The 17518-nt window shown below is 34.5% G+C and overlaps 1 long non-coding RNA gene across 1 annotated transcript; it reads left to right on the plus strand.

Moving 5' to 3' along the window:
• Window positions 1-1724: 1724 nt before the first annotated feature.
• On the plus strand, window positions 1725-3260 carry LOC131072919 (uncharacterized). Its single transcript, XR_009112772.2, has 4 exons — window positions 1725-2059; window positions 2645-2780; window positions 2908-2953; window positions 3054-3260. It is a non-coding gene; the product is annotated as an uncharacterized LOC131072919 (long non-coding RNA).
• Window positions 3261-17518: the final 14258 nt, after the last annotated feature.

Consider the following 17518-nt stretch of genomic DNA (forward strand, 5'->3'; position numbering starts at 1 on the left):
TATACCAGTAAAAAACCACAGACAAATTTTGTCTTTCGCATTGATTCTCGTGAATTACAGAGTGACAATAATCTCAAAACTATACATCAAAACATGACTTCGAGCAACCTAAAACAACCGAGTTAGAGAGTCCTACTTGATGACAATTTACTAAATATAGTAAGTATGACTCGCACAACCTCATGCAAAACACACATCGAAATTACTACTAATAGAAATTTTATTAACATAATTTTCTATTTAACCATTGCTAGCTAAGATAGCCATGATGACACAACCACTCCTAGCTAAGATAGCCATGATGACTCAACCACTGCTAGCTAAGAGTCCAATTTGGACTTCACATTCCAACATGATTGATGGTGAAGACATTGAAGAATTTTAACACAACAAGAGTTGTGTCAAGGAGTGCTCAGTTTCCAATTAGCCACTGTCCCCATTTTGACTACATTCACCACTATTGAGGAATCTCCTTCATTCCAAGATTTTTGATACAAACCTCAAATTAATACCTTGAATTCAACAATATTATTTGTATTCTCCTTCGAAGATACAACCAAATGACAATTATATTATATATACAACTCATATATTATATTTAATTTTTAGTATATAAAATATATTATATAATAATAATAAATATAATTCAAACATACATTTAATACATAAAACATAAATAAATATTATAGTTTAATTGATTTTTATATAAAAAATATATTATATATTATATTATATTTAAATTTAATTATGTATATTATACAATGAGATTGAATATATTTCAAATATATATTTTATAAATTGAAAAACATAAACAAAATATTAAACATACAATATAAATAACATAAATAAAAAATATAATAATGAAAAATAAAATTTATAAGAATTAATAAACTCATGAAAGGGTTTGAGTGTCAGGACAGCCGGACCCAATAATTCAATGCTGCCAAATATTTCAAAACCCTAGGGAAGATGATTTGCAAACCAGTGAGTTTCAAATTGCGACCTGAGGAAAACGCGAGCAATCCCTTTCAAACGGTGATCCATTTCAAATTTAAATTTGAAAGAAAGTTTGAAAATTGAAAAAAATGATCCGACGGATGGATTCAAACCCAACGCAGATCCGTGGCAACCCTAGCTGTGGAAAAAAATGATCCAATGGATGGATTCAAACCACTATCCCTATCAAGCGCGGATTCGTTGCAAACCTAGCCATTGAGTGATAGAATGTTTGAAATTGACCTATAACCGATAGAAAATTCAAATTTTAGGGAGTGTGGAAAAGCATGTTGAGTTAAGATTATAACCCTCGGCATATGTCAGACAATTTGTTTTTGTTTTCTGCCAATGTTGTGTTCCGTCTTTTTGTTATTTCTTTATTATATTTTTTTCTTGTTCTGTATTTTATTTTTTTGTGATTTTTTCATTTTCTTGTAAGACTTTGCTCCCTTTTACTGTAAGAGTTTGTCTACAGTGTGCACATTGGTCTATCTGTTTATGATTTTGAGCTTTTATTTATTTTTTATTTCACATTTTGTGTCTGTTCATGATTTTTTATCTAAATATTCTATGTGGTGGAGGTTGAAGATGCAAGGCAGCGATCATACATTTTTTTTTTTTATGATTTTTTCATTTTCTTGTAAGACATTTCTCCCTTTTACTGTAAGAGTTTGTCTACATTGTGCACATTGGTCTATCTGTTTATGATTTTGAGTTTTTATTTGTTTTTTATTTCACATTTTGTGTCTGTTTATGATTTTTTATCTATTTTTTATTTAAACATTATGTGTGGTGGAGGTTGAAGATGCAAGGCATCGATCAACCATTTTATTTTTTTGTGATTTTTTCATTTTCTTGTAAGACTTTGCTCCCTTTTACTGTAAGAGTTTGTCTACAGTGTGCACATTGGTCTGTCTGTTTATGATTTTGAGTTTTTTTTTTTTTCACTTTGTTCATGTTTTTTTATCTATTTTTTATTTAAACATTCTGTGTGGTGGAGGTTGAAGATGCAAGACAACGATCGGAAAATACCAATTGAATGAGGGCAAAATTATTCTTCCAGGTAATTCTTATTATATATATTTTTTTCTTATATTTATATGGTGGCAGAGGCACAATAGAGGATTTCTTTACCCTGTCAGAATGAAAACATCACAGAGACAGAGTAGAGGAATCACAGATATTGCTATGAAAACTAATGGATTGTTTGTCCCACCTGAATAAATAGGAATCACAGATTGTTTATATATGGAAAATTGATTATATTAAGAAAGATAATAATAATGCTAAAAAAATAGCCATGTAGCTTTAAGCTGTGAGCCTGGTTTTTTAATCCTTAGTATTATTATCTTTATTGCTTTTATGTGGCTTGTCTACTCTCCATGGTGTTATGATGACAGTGATGGGCATTACATGTTAGATATTTGATATAATTTAATCTAATATTTATTGGTTATTTTTAAATATTAATACAATTTAATGTTTAGAATATAAATTTATAGGTAAAATGTTTTAGATTTGATCACTTGAAAGGATGTTTTTCTCTTGATATTTAAGGTTTCACGCTGTGTTCTATTTTTCTTGGAAATAAATATTTTGGTTTGTTTTAATTTCTAATAGACTGACTCATGTTTACTTTTATATTCAGTCATTCATGACATTGAATGGATTCATGGGTGGGTCCATTTCTCAAAGGAGGCCTTGTTAAGCACTTCATGACTCTCTCTGAACCTACTCAAAGGCAATTGACTACCGAGGATCAATGAGTTGCATCATCAATATAGGTTATTCCTTTTTCCATTTTTTTCCTATTTAAAAGTTGTTGAACATGACTTATTCTAGAAGTTGAGACAATGAATCTTCTCTTAGTTGTCTCTAAAGTCTTGCTTTAACCTCTCTTCCCATTTGTAGATATGCACATTCTGATTATAGATATTCTCAAGCTGCTATCATGAAGGTTTGTATTTTCTTTCATTTTGTCTTATACTTCCCATTTTATTTCTATTTAAAAAAAAATTCATGTCATATATCTTATGGAGATTGTTGTTGCAAAATAGTACAATAGTTTTTGTGGAGATTTATTGCTACAAATGCAAGAATAAAGTTATGAAGGTTGTTGCAGGTATCCCAGGTAAGGCATTTCATAGTTTTAGCAACATAATTCTTTATGGCTAAATTCTTGTTGATAAGTTATTCCCTCAAACTTTACTTCCTATTAGATTGGTATATATAAATTGGAGTGTTTGACTTGCAACACTTTTGATCTTTTGGTGTGGATATATAATTACATGTTTCTTAGTGATTCGGTATATTAACATTATAGGAGTAGAGTCTATAAAAGTTGATGGATCTACATACATTCTCACTATGATTGGAGAAGTAGATCTTGTAGAAGTTACTACAAAAATAAGAATGCCTTCTAGAACTGTTTAAAAATTTAAATTCAAGCAAGCTCTTAAAGAAGAAAGAATAAGAACCATAAAGGCTTTAACATTGTATTTCACATAGTGTATTGAGACCTAAAATGAATGAAGTAGACAAGGCTAAAGTCAAACTTGAATTATACCAACAATAAAAAAATTGGACCCAATTGTTAACATAGACCCTAGTTTGGAAGTCATTCCACATGGGAAAAATGCAGATATGATGGTCCAATAGCCCTTATTTAATTCCTAAATAAATTATTCTTTAATAATGTTACATCCAAACATAGATGGTTGAGAATGGACCCAATAATCCAGATCCAATCGTGTGTATGCTTATACAATATTGTACATTTGACCACCCATCTCTAGTTGCTAAGTCATTTATGTAGTGTTGTTCTCACGAAATCGAAAGTAACATAGGTGATGAGAGACTTGATATATGTTAGAATGCAAGCTAGAGGCCTAAAAGTTTGAAAAATACTTTGGGATGCACCAAGAACATAGGTCGGGATGAATGATTTTCCCCATTTAGGTTCATAACAAATGATTAACATTCCTCCTAGAAATTGAAAAGGTCCCTTATGTGAACCATAGAGTATAGTCTGACTGATTAGTAACAAATGCAATAGAATGGTCAATAGCCAAATCAAGTTACCTTTGTTTTTGTTTTGACTGATGCTAAAGGATATGACTACACTCTTTTGAGTAATGCGGGTCTACTGTCAAAATATGCAATGTTTTGATGTTATAATTCAAGTGTTTTGTATTGCACCTACAGTGGAAAATAAAGCCCACCTAGTAGACCTTCTTGGTTGTGCTAGACACATATGTGAAGCACATGAATTAATTAAATAGATGCCTCTGCAACCTACTTGTTTGGGGGGATTTTCTTAGAGCATGCAAAGTTTTTTTTGTATGGACCACAATTTGATGGAAAGTTGGATGGACCAAAGACTGACAAATGAATTAGGTTATGTACTGTAATTTCTATACCTAAAAACATTGTATATCTAAAAATTCACATTCCATAATGAACTGGCTGGACAGTTATTGCCCTGATCCATCCCCCATCTTTCATGTCCCATGATTGACCTGTCAAAGTTTTTTGCACAGTGCACATATCATCCAAAGATGACTCAAAATGGTTTTGGTACTATGTTGGACAATTGGATTAAGCTAGAAATCAATTGAACATTACCTTTCTAATACTCTTCTAATTGTTGGCTAGTCTACAACTAAGCTATTTTTGGATCTATTAGTAATTTGTCGCTAGAGTGAGGCAAACTTGTTCTAGGTTATCGTGGAAAATTTCAAGAGATTTAAAGATCTATATATTTACTAATTACAGTTAATTAAAGAAATTGATCGAATTAAGAACTAGCTTTGCGAAATTATTTAATTACAATTAATTGCATTGCTGGCACAAATGGCACCATCGATGGTTTCCTGGAGATGACTAGCAAATTAGTGCCTATTGCACAAGTTGTTCATTATAAAAAAGAGGTCACATCAGTGAGGCTTCCTATCTCAACAACTGCTCCTGCACCACCTTCTCTCTGGGTAATTTTTCTTTTCATAGTTGTCAATTTATTAAACGTACGAGATTGACTATCTCCGTTTGAATCTATCTTAATAAGATTGGCTACCTCAGAGTTGTCATGCACGTTATTCTCGTAAAAAATGAAAGCGCCTTTTCTTCGTATGTTGCTTCTTGGTGTCATTGTTTTCCTTGCTCTTTTGTTTTCCTTTCTTTATACATCACATCAATTTGGTCCCACTTAGAGGGTTTTGTGCAGACAAGTCTCGGCATGACCCTGCTTGAAATCATATCTGGCTGACAAAATTGGGAGGTGAATGTGGAATCCGACATATTATTTGATAAAAACTTAACCAGGTTCAAGAGACTTTTTCTTTTAAATGAAAGTTTTATCTAAGGCCCTGTTTGAGATCTATTTGTCTAATACAAAACTAAAGATCTCCTACTAGGATATAACTTCTCCTACCTCTAATGACTTTTTCTTTAGGTTGGAGTTTTGTCAAGGCCATTTTTGAGATCGGTTTCTCTGTTAAAACACAAAAGATTCTTTAATAGCCTTTTTCTATCTAATTCCATGGGGACTTATTTCTGGTTAACAAGCCTTGCTAGAAATTTCATGCATAGTTTTTGTGTTTAGATCATTTTTTGAACTTATGATTTCCATTTCCATTTAGCAGCTCAACTACAAATTCTATGAACTAGAAGTTTACGATTCACAAATATGATTCAACATCATTCTTTGCAATAAATTTGTTAGGGGCCAAAAAATAATTACCCTGATAGGAAGGAGCTCCATCATGTGGTAGATTAAAATTGATTTCTCACATGTGTACATGCTTTTGTATGATTAGATGCAAACAAAATCCAGAGTTGCCTCTAACATTGACAAGATTATCATCACCATCAAAACCATCATAAGAATTTAGAAGAGTCTTCATAAAAGGAACATAAAAAATTTCCATGGCAACCTCATGAGCTCATTAGAATCACCATCATAAGCAAGTTTTTACAAGAACTTGTTTGAAGGGCTCCTGTTTAGTGTATAGTACAACTGCATGCAACATAGATCGGGCTTCAATATATTGGACCCATATGATAGGCCCATCTCATCCTTAACTAGAGTATTTCCCACCTATGTTTGGCTGTAAAATCTCCGAGAAACTCCATTAGAGTCTATAAAACAATCTCCTTGAATATAGTGTAACTTGCAAGCATTCTCATTATTCTCTGTGGATTTTCAGAGGAGGATTTTGCTACTGTGGGTATTTTAATGATATGCAGTGCTCTCATGTATCACAATTATGTTTTATGGACTACAAAGTTGGGATTTTTTATGGCAGTGACTATCATACAAACTTTGTCCTACATGAGGTGGAAGACAAGGACAAAGAACATCTCCTTTACTACCATACTAAAAAGCTACCTATAATTCTTGTGATCCTCAACATTGATCCCCTTTGTTGGTTTAGAGTGGATTGTTAGCTTGGAGTGCAAAGTTTTCACCAATTTCAACTAATATCACAACCCTTACAAAACTCTACTTTTGAGAATAAGTTATTGCTTGCATCTTTGAAGAAAAAGAAGGCTAGTGGAACTATACCCTACATGTTCATTTCAAGAGTGAGAGTATATAAAATAGTTAATGTGTATTGGAGGTCATCCCGAGAAAAACAAATCAGACATAGTAGGCATTTTACATATAAATTCATAAAAAAATAGTCCGGAAGAAGTTGAAACACCATTGAATATGACAGTGCAGGAATCCAACATGAATAGCGTCTAAACATCATGTAGCATCATGAGAATGTATTGTGTTAAATTTGTCTTTTTTAAAAACAAAAAGATAAAATCAAATGTTTTGGAAAGACATTGCAATCTGAAGTGCAATTACAAATGTCAAAAAACTATAATGTATACTGGTAATTGACCATTGGACAGTACGTTGGAGTTTATAAGGAATTTCTCATGTAACCATTTTTGAGCGAGCCTTGAGAAACATACCACATTGCACATCATCAAGCTCATTTCCATAGATGAGTATCATGGATGAATTTCTTAAGTAGAATATAACCTAATTGAACATGACAAGCTACCTCAAAAAGCATCTAGAAGTTGAGAAGCATCAAAGTAGGAACTGTTATTTGAGAATTTAAATTTTGGGTTTAAAAATAGTTTAGACATTGAGTATTAAAGAGAAAGATAAATTAAGTTTTTTGGCATGTAAGGATATATTTACATCAAAATTGTGAAGGATGATAGAGGGCTCCATCTATTGAGCATCTGATAGTCTGAAGATGTGTAAAATTAAACATAATGGTTTAGAGACAATCTTGAGAAGCACAAAAATTAGATATAGTTGACTATAGTAAGTCCTATGTGTTTGCTTAGAGTGGATATTTAGCTATTACATGAATTTAACACAATGTATATTGTGCATAAAATCAATAGATTCAACCTCGGTAACTTAAACTTCAGCAATATAATCAAAAACTGCTAAACATGCAAACTCATAAACACATAATCATCATAACACATATAACACCAGATTTAACATGGAAACCCAAATAGGGAAAAACTACTGTGGGATTTCGGACCCACTAAGAAATATACTCTTCTAGAGTATGTTTGGTTAAAAGCAAATCTTGTTAAAGATTACAAACACATTGCTAGATGTGACCCAGTTAAGGGATTTCCCTCAAATCTGTTAAGATCTTCACTTTGTTAGAAGTGACCTTGTCAAAGGATTTCAAACACTCATTTAGAATGTTGCCTTGCTAGAGGGTTTACAAATAAGATTGTTAAGTCCACTCGGTTAAGAGATTTTCTGTCACTTACAAAATAACAGTAATAAAAATATATCTGCAACTTCACATCTAAAATGCTAAAGCAGATTCTATTTTGCTCAAAATAATCTTGTCATAGGACTTATCATGTCCCTCTGCTGGGCTCTTTACTCTATTATTCAAACAGGTCTTCAAGCTTCTATGCTCGGTAATCACTATGTAGCATCCCTATGCTTACACTTGCCCGCATACATTGTTAATCAACAATTTCTTATTTAGAAACACTTTGCTAACCACTGAATCTCCTTGATCACATTTCCCATGATCAATCTTAGCCATTAGATCTTCAATCTCGACTAGGTTCAATGCATCCTTCGATCTGAAAATGTTTTACCTCACCTTGGGACTTGCATTCCTTTCTTGGAACTTGCACAAGGTTATTGTGGTTCAATCTGAGCTGTAGATCTTCCTGCCGATCTTCCATTGCCATAGATCCTTAACAAACTTTATGCGTAGCATACCAATCATTTATACATCTCCAGCTTATCATCATCCTTCATTAAATAATTCTTTTATCCATCCAATGCGATCTATCATAACTTGGTTGCAACTCGGTAAATACTAAACTTTACTCGGTAGACATTCCGCCTTCATTAACTGATATTGATAGCCTTAGAGTTTACCGACTACGTTCTTTGCTCGGTGACATAGTATAGTATTAACCTTACAATCAACAACATATGTAGCATATCAAAACAATCTAAACATCATGATCTCATCATTGTCTAACTCGGTAATAGTTGCCCATTGAATAACTAATTTCTCCACTTATTCATCACATTCTTTCTATGTCTTTTACCAACATATTAATTCTCTTCAAATCAATCTTCTCAAGATATGGCAACATCATACTGAATCAGAAAATCAATTTCTTGACATCAATGACAAAATAATGTTATAAAGATAGTTATCATCCTTTTTCAATTATATCAAATAAACTTCAACAACCTTCTCAATATCCTTAATAAATATCAACAATCTCCTTCTATTGAAATGCCAATAATCTCCCCCTTTGGCATTGATGGCAAAACCAACTTTTAAATGGTAATACCAACAAGATATTCAAATTGATTCGGATTCAGATTGTTGTTAGACTTCTCTTGTTATCCTTGAGCCGTTAAAATCTTCTGAAGTCTTCTCCCCTTTGTAGGCTTCTCCCCCTGTCATTAGTCTTCTGTTATCTTCTCCATTTAGGATTTTACCATTTAGTCTTCTCCCCCTTTGACAATAATGCCAAAAACTAAAAGAACTAAATCATGATTTCTTCCTCTATGAAATGATTTGCCTTGTTGTGTATCATCTCAGTATCAGTCAGAGCAATTTGTCTCTATTCACTATTTCCTGCACACCTTTAGAAAACCTTCTAAAGTGCGTAAAACAACATCAATCCACACATAATATTCTATAGATTCATCAAATTGATGCTTTCACTGAACTCTGTCAGTGAGTAGAAGATAGGGGTAGGACCCCTAACTTGCTTCTGAGATACTCAAAAGTGTCCCTTGGTAGTGGCTTTGTGAAGATGTCTGCTATTTGCTCCTTTGAACTGATATATTCTAGCACAACTTTCTTCTCTTGAACTTCTTCTCTGAGATAATGATACTTTATAGAGATATGCTTTGTTTTAGAGTGCATTACCAAATTATTTGAAATGTTAATGGAACTAGTATTATCACAAAATATAGTTACTGGCTCAGTAACTTTCTCATTTATACCTTCCAACAATTGTTTGATCCATGCTATATTGGTACAATTCAGTGCTGTAGCAACATATTCAGCTTCTGCTGTTGATTGTGAAATACATCCTTGTTTCTTGCTAAGCCAACTTACTACTCTTTCTCCCAAAAAGAAAGCTCCACCACTTGTGCTTTTCCTGTCATCTATGTTGCCTGCCCAATCAACATCAGTATAAAATTTTAAATCAAAATCATTCCTTTTTTCATATACTAAGCCATAATCTTCAGTGCCTCTCAGGTATCTAAAAATTCTCTTAATTGTTGTCATATGGGTTTCCTTGGGATCTGCAGAGAAACTTGCAACAATACCTATTGCATGTGCTATATCCGGTCTACTATGCACAACATATTGCAACTTCCCAATCATAGATCGGTAAAGTGTCTCATCAACAGATGTAGATTCATCATTCTTTGATAATTTACAGTTAGTAGTCATAGGAGTACTTACTGGTTTAGAATCCTCCATTCCAAATTTCTTCAAGATTTCCTTTATGTACTTGGATTGAGTAATGAAAATCTCATCTTTCATTTGCAGTATCTGTAAACCTATAAAATATTTTATCTCGCCGATTAATGACATCTCAAATTCTTTGCACATTTCACTTCCAAAGTTCTTGAATAAGGAGTCATTACCACAAAAAATAATATCATCAACAAATATGGCCGAGATCAGTGTTCCATTGTCCTCATCATTCTTCATGTACATATTGCTGTTTTCACTTGTCCTTATAAAACCAATCTTGATCAAATAAGAGCGCAGTCTCTCATACCATGCTCTAGGTGCTTGTTTCAGACCATATAAAGCTTTGTTTAGTTTACATACCTGATCTTTACTCTTGTCTTCAACAAGTCCTTCAGGCTATTCAATATAAACTTCTTCTTCTAGTATACCATTAAAAAATGTAGATTTAACATCCATTTGATATACCTTGAAATTTTTGAAAGAAACATATGCCAACAATGTTCTTACTCCCTCAAGTCTAGCAACAAGTGCAAAAGTCTCACCATAATCTATTCCTTCTTCTTGAGCATAACCTTTGCAAACTAGTCTTGCTTTGTTTCGAATGACCTCACCTTTTTCATTTAGCTTGTTTCTGAAAATCCACTTTGTACCTATTACATTTATATCCTTCGGTCTTGGGATCAATGTCCATGTGTCATTCTTCTTGATTTGATCAATCTCTTCTGTCATAGCATTTACCCAATCTTCACTGTTAAATGCCTCCTTTACTATTCTCGGTTCAAATTCAGATATCAGACATGTGTTCTGTCTCAGTTTGTTCCTTGTCATCATTGGATCATCCTTATCTCCTATAATCTGACTTGATGCATGATGGCTTCTAACATATTTGGCTAATATAGGCTCGGTAGGCTCTGTATGATCTTCTTCATCACTCAGTAACTGGACATTATCTTCATTTTCTTCAGCAGCTTTCTCGGTAGGACTTCTTGGTTGAACATAAACAAATTCTTCATAATCTTCTGGTTCTTTGGAATTTCCTTCATCATTTCTTTCTGCAAATTCATCAATTTTCACATTTGTACTTTCTACTATTTTGTTAGATGATTTGATCAGACATTTAAATACTTTACTTCTAGAAGAATAACCAAGAAATGTTCCTTCCTCACTTTTTTGATCAAACTTTCCATTTCTGTCATCTTTGTGAACATAGCATCTAGTTCAAAAGATTTTAAAATAACTTACATTAGGTTTCTTGTCATACCAGATCTCATATGGTGTCTTCATAGTTCCTTTCTTCAGTTGAACTCAGTTTAGGGTGTAAACTGCAGTGCTGATTGCTTCTCTCCAAAATGTTTGAGGTACCCTCTTTTCTATCATCAGGGTTTTGGCACAATCCACAATTGATCTATTTCTTCTCTCGGCTATCCCATTTTGCTGAGGTGTTCTCGGTGCAGATACTTGCCTTTTTATACCATGATCATTACAGAATAAGTTAAATTCATTAGAAGTGAACTCTCCTCCTCTATTAGATTTAAGACATTTCAGTTGTCTTCCTGTTTCATTTTCAACTCTTGCCTTGTACCATTTAAACATTTGAAAAGCTTCTGATTTTTCTTTTAAAAACATAACTGACATCATCCTTGAGTAATCATCCACAAATAATATGAAATACTTATCACCATAATAACTTTGAACTTTCATGGGACCACAAAGATCAGTGTGTACTAGATCTAAAATTCCTTTAGAATTGTAGGACTTGTAAAGCTTGATCTTGTCATCTTACCCATCTGGCATCCTCGACATATAGCATTCTCAGGTTTTTCAAGACTTGGTAGACCTCTTACTCGGTGCTTCTTGCTTATTTTGATCAAATTATCAAAATTTACATGACAAAACCTTTTATGCCATAACCGGGTATCATCTATCTTAGCATAAAGACACTTGTTCCGAGTTGAGTCAAGATGAAATGTATTACCTTTTGTTTGTGTCCCGGTAGTAGCTAACTTTCCATGTTTGTCATGAACTTTGACAATTCCTTTCTAAAATTCCATTCGGTATCCTGTATTGTTTAGCTGTGCTACACTCAACAAATTGTATTTCAAACCTTTAACCCAGTATACATCATCACATTTAGCATTATCAAGAAGTGTTATAGATCCTTTACCTTTCACCGGACATGGTGCATCATTACCAAACCTTACATAGCCTCCTTCATAGTATTTTAATTTAACAAACTTATGTTTATCACCTATCATGTGATGTGAGCATCCACTATCTATGATCCAAGAATCATTATTATTTATGTGAGATATTAGGGATTTTTCTTCATACCTTTCTTCATCTGATCCATCTTTAATAGCCACATAAACAACTTCCTTTGTATCAGTTTCATCAGATTTGTCATCGTTGGATTCCTCATCAGCTACTAGGCATGTCTTTTTGTCTCTCCTTCTGAAGTCTCGGTGTCCTCTGTATTGGTTGTCTTTCTGCTTGTTATCTCGGTATTCTCTCTTTTCACTAGATTCTTTGTCAGGGCAGTTAGAAGCCATATGTCCTATTTTATCACAATTGACACATTTTAAAGGTAGCTTTCCTTTATACTTACCTTTTCCTCTCAGTAACCTTCTGGCTAATAATGCTTCAAACTCTTCTTGCTTCTTGATTTCCTCATACAGTTTGTGCACTTCTTCCATGTTCTTATGAAATCTTTCACTTGCTCCACTATGATTCCCTTCAGAGTACTTACTCATTCTATCATTGTAATCATCAGATTCACCAATATGAAAAGAACTGAATGCAGATTCTACTTTATTTACCGAAGACCCATTGTTATCAAAATTACTTAACTCAAATGCATCCAAAGAAACTGGCATGTTTGGTACAGACCTTAGTTCATTTATTGCAGAGACTCAAATGGCATAAGTAGGTAGAAGGGTTCTCAACAACTTACTTGTTACATCCTTTTCTTCAATAGTTCCTCCTGCTCCTTTAATTTGATTGACAGTCTCCTTTAACCTTGTACTGTATTGGGTTATGTTCTCACCTTCATTCATTCTCATGGATTCAAGTTGTCCTCTTAGACTATCTACTTTTTCTCTTTGGACATGTTCATCACCGCCATATATAGATATGAACTTGGTCCACATTGCTTTTGCATCATTGCAGCCTTCTAGATCATTAAACTCTGAGTCGGTCAATGCTAATGTTATTTCAATCATAGCTTGAATGTGTTCTTGCTTTGCCTTTATCTCTTCCAAGGTCATTGGGTTGGTGCTTGGTGGTATGTAATCATTCTCCAAATAATATGTTGCATATTCTCCAATTCCTGATAAATGCAACTTCATCCTTTTCTGCCATGTGGAGAAACTTGACTTGTTCATCTTTGGTGCATCCCTTTTATACATCTTCAGATCTTTGCCTCAAGTACCTTTAAACTTTTCTTTCGGAGTCCAAAGCTCTGATACCAATTGTAAAGTTCTGATGCCAATAGCTAACAAGATGAGAGGGTGGGGAGGGGTGAATCATACAAACTTAATCTTCCATAAAATCAACAGATTCAACCTCGGTAACTTAAACTTCAGCAATATAATCAAAAACTGCTAAACATGCAAACTCATAAACACATAATCATCATAACACATATAACACCAGATTTAACGTGGAAACCTGTTGACGTGTATTTTGTACACAATCACACACAGAATAAAATACCTAAAGGCATCTTATCCTCTCTTGAATAAAGTCTCTAACTGCTAAAGATATCGCAAGAAGGATCAGTTAGGGTGACTCCAATGTTATTTTAAGTAGGGTCTCTACATGTGGATAAGCTCCAGTGGTATGATGTGATTTGCTGGAATCACAAGGGGACTTACACTTGATGATTGAACTTCTGATTTGCCTTTGAATATTGCTGGAACACAGGATTTTACTGCCTTAGATTAGAAAAAATGGAAAAAAGATGAGGGCGAAGAGAGGATCTAATCCTAATACTAAGAATGTAGGAGCAATGATTGATCTTTGATGAAACTCTAACTAGGTCTTGTTTTGACATCGCAGAACCATCTCCACAAGGCTAGTGCGATCTTCGAAGGGAAGCTTTATGATGTTCAAATCATCACTGCAGGCATAGACACCATCAGGTTGATGCATATCAATGAAGAAGCGACAATTGAAGTTAAGCTTAAGCTGAATGATTCCAGTTGACTACACAAGGCAAGTCTGCAATCAACAAACTGCTAGTAGTATGGATATGCAAATTTTACCATCAATCAAGCATATTTCTTTCACTCATCTAATAACATGAAATCAAATATGAGAAGTATAAAGACCATGCAAATTGTCGAATCGACCCATAAATTTCACCATTTATTCAATGAAGTTACAAGTCTTTTACAACAACATCTTGGCAACAATCTTTGCCTTCTCTCTCTACTCTACTCTAATTACTATTCTATCAACTAGCTAACTACTCTCTATTTGTCTTCTAACTCCTTTCTATTATTTCCAACTCTCTAACTGCCTTTACAAAATGAAATGCCAGGGCATATAGAGTGCCCACAATACAATTTGATGGCTTAGATCAATTCGAGATCAATGGCCAAGATTCAACAATGAAAACCCTAATTAGGGTTTGTTACAACCATTACATAACATTTAATGCTTGACCAATGATAAAATTGTATTGCTTGGACACATGTCCTCTCTGGAAAAATCGACCAATGGATAGCTGGGGTAGGTACATCAGAGTTTGTGCCACCTTCCATGAGTTAGGTACATTGAATCTGGACAAGCTGAGGTGGACCACACTGACTGGAGAAATGATGACTAGGATGCCACCTCGTTCGACACTTGTAACTTGGTAAATATTCAACTTGATGTTGTTGAGAAGCTAGCTTTAATTAATTCATCTGGAACTATTTGCTTCTTCAACGAACCCTTTGCTTTGACTTCTTGTGTCCTTGATTTGCAGGATGATGATGTACCTCGCCCTAGAATACTGGATTGGAAGAGGCCGCCCTTGTCCTTGTTTGATCGTCCTTGATCTGGCTTGATTTTCCTTGAGAAGAGTCCTCCGACTTGTAGATCTTTCGAGCTTGGAGTCGTCATCTTGATACCTACACAACATTTCAAAATTAGTAATAGATTCTGCAATGTATAAACGTAGATTAGATTAAAGATTATTTTTAGGAAACTTCATGATAAGTCTTTGAGTTATCATTTCCTAAATATGATTGAGCTACTGGAAATTCAAAATTTCAAAATTCAAAATTTCAAGATTGAGGCTAGGACGACCAATATTCAAAATTTAGACAAAAGAAGTTTTTGCCATACCTCACTTGAGAGCTAACTCTAAAAAGATGCAAAATAAGGATATTCGCCTAGGCAAAATTGAAATTTGAAGTATTCAACATGATCTTCCTCTAGCAAAGGTGTCTCCCTTGTCAATTCCACCACCCTTGGGGTCTTCAACGTGATGATGGCAAATTCGCTCCACCAAAAACAAAGTTCGCCCTCCCCTTGATGAAATTCGCACTTCTCCTTGTCTTCTCCAAATCGCATGCAAATGAATGTTTAAATGATGATTTGAAATGCTCGAAAGTACCCTCCTTATATAAGCGCTCATCTCCTTAATCTCCCATAGGCCGACCTTTGAAATAAGGTAAATAATAATAAAGTTTGAAATAAAAGGAGGCCGACCTTGAAAATAACATGAAAATAAAACCCAAGCGCTCCAATTTTATTAAAATTAATTATTAATTAATTTAATGCCTTCGTATTTTAATAGTTTCGATCTTTTAAAGGCAAAATTAATTAATTAAATGCCTTGTACGCCATTTTTAAATGCTAATTTTAATTAAATATTTCAAGTTTCATCGATTTTTAGCATTTAATACAATTTGAAAATTCATTGGCGCCAAAACATGAGAGATGTATGGGATACAAACCATATCGCTCTGGTCCCTGGGAGAGGGACAGGAGCGATTTAGCATTTTGCTCTTGAATTTCTCGCCTTTTACGTTCAAAACCACTTCCTCTACGTTGAAACTGGCATCTTCATTGGGAATCTCGAGCTTGATCTATTCAATTTTGTAGATGAATGCCACTTAAGATCATTATCGCCCTGGTCCCTTGGTGAGGGACAGGAGCGAACTTTGCATTTATTCCTTAGTCCTTGTCTTCTAAGTTGCCAAATCAATTCGTGAGGTAGGCAATGATCATCTTGTTTGTTTCACACATGCTAAACTTCCACTTTGCAAAGCAAACTTGTCATTCAAGTGATCTTCGCCCTGGTCCTTGACTGAAGGATAGGAGCGAACTTGCCTCTTTGCTCAAGTTGGTCACCTTTTGACGTTTGGTTCCTTGCTTATCATCTTCTCAAAGACATTTTCGACCTTGTGCGACCTCACCTTGACGTAGTTTTTGAAGGAAATGACTAGTTTAATGAATATCGCCCTGGTCCTTGACTGAAGGATAGGAGCGAATTTTGGTCTATGGTGCAAATCCTCCATCATATTGATATCAAATTGTCTTCAAGTCGTAAAATGATGTCCTTTATTCCTTCTTGGATGTATGAAACGAATGTGGCCATCAAAGTTTAAGCATATTTGACTATTTCGCTCTGGTCCCTTGGTGAGGGACAGGAGCGAACTTGGGCATTTCCATCACTTTTGGCGGTCTTTGCAACTTCATTCTTCGTCGAGGCGTTCCAAACATCATTGCCCCCTTGTACCTTGGTCTGGATTCATCAAAAATCAGAAGGGAAGGCAAAATAACCAAGATTTCGCCCTGGTCCTTGACTGAAGGACAGGAGCGAACTTGCACTTGTAGGCTCATTCTTGCTTTGCCAACTTTCAAACTTGTTTTCAACGGACTCATTATGTTCTCCTTCATTCACCTTTGACATGGAATTCATTTCAACTTGGTGAGAAATTCTCCTTAGGAAGAAATCGCTCTGGTCCCTGGCTGAGGGACAGGAGCGCCTAGGACAATATGGGCTTCGTTTGGTGTCTTGCAATCTTCAAATTATCTTCAATGGATTCGTTACTCCTCCTTTGCTTGCCTCAAACTTAACACTTACTTGATCTTTGCCCAAAAACTTTGTCTTATAAGGAAAATCGCTCTAGTCCCTGAGAGAGGGACGGGAGCTATCACTAAAATTCGCTCTGGTCCTTGGCAGAGGGACAGGAGCGATTTTGCTTCTAGGGCCAATTTTCCTTATGATGGCACTTTCAAGTTATATTCAACTGATAAGATGTACTTCCTTTGTTCTTCTCAAATCGTGAAATCGTTCAAATCTTTCAAGGACAAGGCAATTTTGGATTTCAAGCTCCGGTCCTTCAGTGAGGGACAGGAGCGATTTTTGTTCCTGGCACATTTCCTTGTTTGCAAATTTCTTCAAATTATATTCAATGGACAGAACATGCCCCCCTTTATCTCTTCCAATCCAAAAATCGTCTTGATCCTGCAAGGACAGTGAAATTTTGAGAAACAAGCTCCGGTCCTTCAGTGAGGGACAG

This window comes from Cryptomeria japonica, chromosome 11 (assembly GCF_030272615.1).
Source record: "Cryptomeria japonica chromosome 11, Sugi_1.0, whole genome shotgun sequence".
NCBI classification, from domain to species: Eukaryota; Viridiplantae; Streptophyta; class Pinopsida; order Cupressales; family Cupressaceae; genus Cryptomeria; species Cryptomeria japonica.